Below are 6,574 nucleotides of genomic sequence, written 5' to 3'. Positions count from 1 at the left end.
TTGTAGACCCTTTTATTTTGTTGCTAGGTATGGTGGAATGATAGGGATGGAGATGACATGGACCTTCTTTGTAAGTGGGCATGGAAAGGGAGAACATGATGGATCAGGTACCCCATTGTAATAAGAGCATTGCTACATAAATAGCAAAATCAAGATTGCACATTTGATGCCCAAACAAGGGCATGCTTGTATTTGTTACAACCCTCATGCTTCTAGGGTTTTTAAAAAAGGGTAGAGGAGGCTTCTAAGAGGCCATGGCATTGTGGCCTCCTAGAAGCCTTCTCTACCCTTTTTTTTGGGACCACTTCAAGTATGAATAAAGACTTTCAAAGAGCATGGCTAAAGCTTTTTAAAGGTGAGAAAATGAAGAAAGGGGACCTCTAGGAATCTGCAATGTCACAGCCTCTTGGAGGCCCCCTTTGCTTCGATTTCTTTGCTCTTTCAAAGGCTTATCCCTTGACAAAGGAAAAAAATAAAGATGCAATCTCATGGATGAGAAGACTCACTTGGCTACACGGAAGAGTGGAGAAGATCCAACAAATGAAGTCGAATGAGTGAGAACTAAAGCAAATGATTGAGCAATGAAGTCCAACAAACAACGACAATAGCACCACACTTTACAAAACTAGCATTGATCTATGAAACTATGACACATGCCCATGAGACGGAGTAGAGTAAAATAATATGGAGGAGACAAAGTCAGAGAGGGAGTTGGAGGGGTAATGGATGAGTAAGGAAGGAGGGAGATGAAGGCTCATGTATGGATCCCTAATTCACCCCAAGCAATTCCTCAAGGGCATTCTCATGTAGGCACTTGCATGACCACATGGTTTTTGTTTTGTGCATCTGGATATTCTGAAAACAAGAAGCAAAAATGTGCAGAGGCATAAACCAAGACAACCTTACCCATTTAGAGCCAAATATAAACTTCATTGCCATGCCCACATCCTTTGCAATATTTTCCTTGTATGATTGCATTGTTCTTGTGTCCACCATGCTGCAGGCCATGTCTTCAAGTTGTGGTGTTGCAATGCATTGAAGATTGCCATAGCCTGATGCCGTCCTTGGAGTAATGTACTTGGCATTATACCAATAGATATTTCTCTGTTTTAAATCAAAGGACTGCCTTCCTAAATCCTCATGAATGGCAGTAAACTTACCTAAGAAGCACTCGACTGGTTCCCACTCCTCAAAGTCTGAAGGAAATACATCTACTATACACAAGTGCTATTTCAAAATACAATTTCAAACCGACTCATTACATTGGTGCTATTTCAAAATACAATTTTAAATTGACTCATTACACTTCAAAATCTTACACAAAATGCAGATTTACAATGCGATGGTATCGTCGATTGATTGCTTGATGGAGGATGGTACATGTCCTTCTCCATGTAGATGCATTGCACCTTTGTAAGCCACCCTTTCTTCCCAAGCTTAAATTTCATGATGCGGCCCTTCCATTCATGCAAAATATCACCTCTTTTTCTCTTGGGAAGCTTATGTGGACCCTTGGTAGATCCTCTCATGACTATCCAATCATTTAAGCTGTAGGAGCAAGGCACCCATTCACCTCGTGCATTTTTGCTCCTGTGGGACACACAGTACATGTATGGTCTCCTCACCATGCTTGTACAGAGGTCGCAACAACAATAGTGGACTAGAAAGTGCAGCTTGGAGGGAGAGAGAAGCTCCGATAGAGGGAGAAGGTATAGAGGGTGCAATTGAAGGTTGAGAGAAGCTCCAAGAGGTGATGTAGCTAGGAATGGAGGGAGAAAGAGAAGAGGGGGATGAGCAGCTGCTCTAGGAAGTATTGTGGCTAGGAATGGAGGGAGAAAGATCAGAGGTAGCCACTATAGGAGGTATCATATCTACGAATGGAGGGAGAAAGAGCAGAGTGGGATAAGCAAGTGTTGCTGTAGGAGGTGCTGTAGCTAGGAATGGAGAGAGAATGAGCAATTGCTACAGGAGACGCTGGACCAGAGTAGGAGGGGGAAGAGAAGCTACTAAATGAGTTCCCACAGTTGAAAAATGGAGGGAGAATGGAGCTGGACTAGAGAAGAGGAGGGGGCATGCCTATAACAAGCTGAGAGGGGGGAAAATTTTGCCCAAAAGGGCCCATTTCCTCTTGAATGACTTGTAGGTTTGTTTGGGGAAGGTGCATATGGGAGAAGGGTCAAGCATGGGTTGAGGGGGGGGGGATGGTTTGAGTGGTCCTTAGTGTAAGAAGAGTAGCCAATAGGGGCTACTTGCAGGTCTGCCCACCCTCCACCTCAACATGGCATTGCCCCACAAAAAGGAGCACTCCCATTGGTACACCTCAAATACCTCAGTAATCCCTTGAAATTAGGAAACACTGATTGAGGGCCCTTTGGAGACCCCAATTCTCCCTTAATGAGATCTCTGCATAATAGCCAAGCAATGTTTTCATGAGCCTAATTATCTCAAATCAAGCAGCAATAATTCTCTAACAATCTTATTATAAGTCTACGCTCTTATTATGTAACGTTTTTAAGACTAAATGAAATGAGGCTTTCTATAATATGGGATGCAAATAAGAATGCACTAAGAAGAGATTGGGAGAGATCCTACATATTTTTTCAATGTCTTTGTTTCGAATGAGTAGAGGAACAAGATGATATGAGAAAAAGCAACGAGTTTAAAAAACAAGGTAGTGTGAAAAACATAAAGGAAAGGGAGATGTTGATTTTGAGCTTATTTATGCTCATATCCATATTCTTAATGTGATGAAATGGTCATAGACATTAAAATGTTGAAAAGGTCTCATACAATGCCATTAAATGTGGCATCATACCATGCAACTAATTTCTCTTTGGGATAAAACAAGGTCAATGTGATGTTGTTGCAAATTCAATAGAGAGATGAAAAATAACATAAGGGAAACTGGCAATGATGCTGGGAATAGCCAACAAGCTTTACAAGGTTGAAATGATGTGCACAATGCCGTGAAATAGCTGAATAGGCTTTACAATGGTGGCATGTGTGTGTGAAATCAAGTGCTATCTACCCACTGAAACAATCTACAATGCCTCTGTACTCTTTGAAGTCTGCTCACTGAACTGATGAACGTAAGGTTTCAGGTAATGTAATGATGTGAAACCGTATGTGAGCATATGGACTGACTCTGAGTAGGTACTAGTCGAGAATTTTGAGCACGGCTTAGATTGGCAACTTGGGAAAATTCAAAGCATCCCCTTTATGGTGATCTAGTCTACTCTGGTCTAGATCTATACCAACCATCGAGCGAAGAAAGAATAGCAAATAATTTCTTTTCTTTTGTTCTTTTTAAGTGCTGGGTCAGATGCGTCGATGTAGAGGCGAATGTGCATGAAGGAAGTGGCTTTGTCGACAAGGCTCAAATGTGAGTGTAACTTACACCGAAATGTGCATGTGATGTGACGAGTGCGTAGAGCATGAAAAAATGAGAGACTTTCCTTTTTGGAGCACCCTCAAATTCTTCCTAGATCAAGAGATACGACTTGATCTAGGTGGAGGGGTAAAAGGAGTGCAAATGGTGCTCAATGATGATGTGTCACTTTGGGTCACATGCAATGTGATATGGCATTGTGCCTAGCAAGAGGTGTGCCAATGAAGCCCTGTGCTAAGGTGGCACAGATGATGTCAGTAGATGATGTGGCAATGATGATGTGGCACTGATAATGTGGCGGTGATGACATGGAAATGATGACGTGTCATTAATGATGTGGCAAGTGATGTGGTAGATGACATGGTAGTTGCTGATGTGGCATTGTGGATAGGGTTGCCACGTGGCAGTCTATTGACCAAGCAAGATACTAAACTCAAGGTTGCTTTCTAACCGTGATAAGAGCTTATCTGCCATGTGTCCTGCATAAAATAAGAGAGAGAAAAGTAGAGAGAGATAGAGGTGCAGAGAGATGGCAATGGCGACAATGAAGCTACGGTACTCGGTGTTGTACGGCAACGACAAAGCCACGACCGATCATGAGATCATGCTTTTCATGGCATCCAAGAGCACGGGGCATGCAGGGACCCAAATTGGTTGGGCTCTTGAATATGGTAAGGCTTGCAGGAGCTCTTTGAAGAGGCTGGTTAGAGTAGAGAGTCGTAGGCGAGGCTTTTGGAGCGGACATTCATGGGTTGGCTTTGTCGGTGAGCACTGAGGAAGCCAAGAGAGCTGCCCGTCTGTGCACTGGTCTTTGTTAGAGCCTCGTTTGTTCGAACCTCGTCTGTTGCAAGGTTATGCTTGTGGTGCCCGTTGCGTAACAGGCTACAAAAGCCATGCTGGACGGAGTCGGGTCTCGTTGTTGCAAGAGCTTGGAGGCACAATTCGGTGCAGATAGGCAGCTAGTCAGCATGCTGGAGTCTGTGGGCAAACGTGAGGCTCGAGCTTTGGTCTTAGAGCCTTAGAGTCGTTCATTTGCTAGAGAAGACCTATGAGCTGCAATCGATCATTGCAGTAGTGTGGTTGCTAAAAGAGTTGTAGAAGAGCCGCCTTGAGCTACAGGAGAGGCTAGTAATGGCCTATGAAGGATAGGTTTTGCAACCCTTATCAAGGAGAGCATTGGGGCCGTCAATGCTTCAAAAGGGGACCTTCCAAAGCTTGATACATTGCGAGCCACTACCTCTGAGAGAACACAAAAAACTGAGAATTTCTCTCTCTCTCTCAAGCAAGGTCTCTCCCTATCTCTCACTGACGGAATGACTAGAATTCGACGAAAATTCTCTCAAGACAAATACAAATAGATCTCTTTCTCTCAACTGAAATCGAAGAACAATACAAGAAATCACTCAATCTCACATAGACAGAAATCTCTCTCAATGAACGAAAAGTGAATGGAAAGAACACTCAAGAGAAGGCAAGGTAGCTTTAATACCATGACAAAATATGAAGAGGGGAGAGGAGAAGAGTGGAGATGAGGAGAGAGGGCGCAACTAGAGAGCACACCAGAAATGACTAACTGTACACTAGATTTCATTGAAAAAATAGAATATATACAAACCCATTTAACTCTCAACAGGGAGACCCCATTCATCATAGAGATCCTTGGATGGGACATTCACACCGGTGCCACCATCCACTATGGCTTGGACTTCATCATATGTTTTATGGATCAAAGGCATGGTGATGTTGCGTATGCGATCTCTTTCGCCTATGCACAAGGGATATCTTCTATGTCTTCCATAGGTGGAGGGGGATTTGCTAATTCAATCCATCCTTTGAAACTCTCCCAGAGATTGGGATAATTTTGTAAGAGGATTCCAATGGGAATGGACACAGGGCAACTTAAAATGCTAGAGAGTGCGGCACCTTCAAGTTGGCATGGTGGTACAATATGTTGTGGATCTTGTTGTTGGAAGAAAGGCTCAAGAACAGTGTTAATACTTGGTGGAGCCAATTCAGGGATTGGATCTTGTGCTTGCTTCTCAGCCTCGAATTGAGCTTGTTCTTTTTGGGCCCATTGTTGAAGTGCCTAAAATCAAGCCTTCTCCACTTCTGCAATAGGGTATGGAACTTCTTTTATGTTAGGATCTAGAGCTGATGTTGATGTGCTTGGCTACTCATTGCTTAGCGGAGGATAGGCCATTGTGCTTTCTTTTGGACAAGTCTTCTTGATTGAATTGGAATAATAGGTCCCATTAGGCTAGCATATCTAGGTTAGGTTAGACTAACTATGGCTAGGTTCGGTGATCCTTAGGTTAGATTAGCCTTAACTGTAGTTAGTTCAACTATATGCACTAGTTGACTAACCATTCCACCGTGACCTTCGATTGACGATCCATCTGCATCGGCACATTTTCCCACTTATGTGCAACAATACTAGGAACATTATTAACACGATGGTACCTACTACACTAGCGCATCTCTAACCTCCCTAACACACATGCATCACCACTCGGACTTGTAGAGAAAGTACCCGATGCACCTCTCAATAATTTTGCATGCAACTACGCTCTAGCCAACGTCTCCAACCACCCTCTTTTTGAGAGTTTGGTAGCAGAATTAGCCCCATGTATATTTTAAATATATAAGAAAACTCTTTAGAGAAGAAACCTGAATCACTAGAATAGCCATGAAAATAAATGGCATAGACTCCCAAGTTAACATGAAACTAAATAGCTCAGACTCCTTGATTATCTCCATTACCAACCACAACCCAAAAATCTACTACTATCAAATCCCACATGAGCAAATGTCCTTGGTTTGCTTAACATTTGCCTTCGAGCCACTGAAGAAGGAATAGAATTTGGCCAATAGGAATTCAACATAAATGTGTATGAATGCGAAGAAGAATTTGAGAAAAGAATGGTAGTTCTAGAAGCCAAATCCTTCAAGAACTGAGCCACTCTTGTGAGCTTATTGACTTAAAACCTCCAAATTGAAACCAGTAGAAATAGTATCCAAAAATGCACTTGAACTCGCTAATCTAGGACTAGTTTTGGGACTCGCTAGAATTCAATTTTCCCCTTTCACATCTGAAGGAAGATCTGATTGCTTAAATTTAAAGGGGCAATTTTGAGCAAAATGAAGCTAGTCATGCGTGGGTCTCTATCATTCACAATGGACTTTGGC

This window comes from Dipteris shenzhenensis, chromosome 24 (assembly GCF_047967505.1).
Source record: "Dipteris shenzhenensis isolate YYH24624 ecotype China chromosome 24, Dip_SZ_1.0, whole genome shotgun sequence".
Lineage (NCBI taxonomy): Eukaryota > Viridiplantae > Streptophyta > Polypodiopsida > Gleicheniales > Dipteridaceae > Dipteris > Dipteris shenzhenensis.
The sequence above is the reverse complement of the archived record's forward strand: the minus strand, read 5'-3'. Positions refer to the sequence as shown.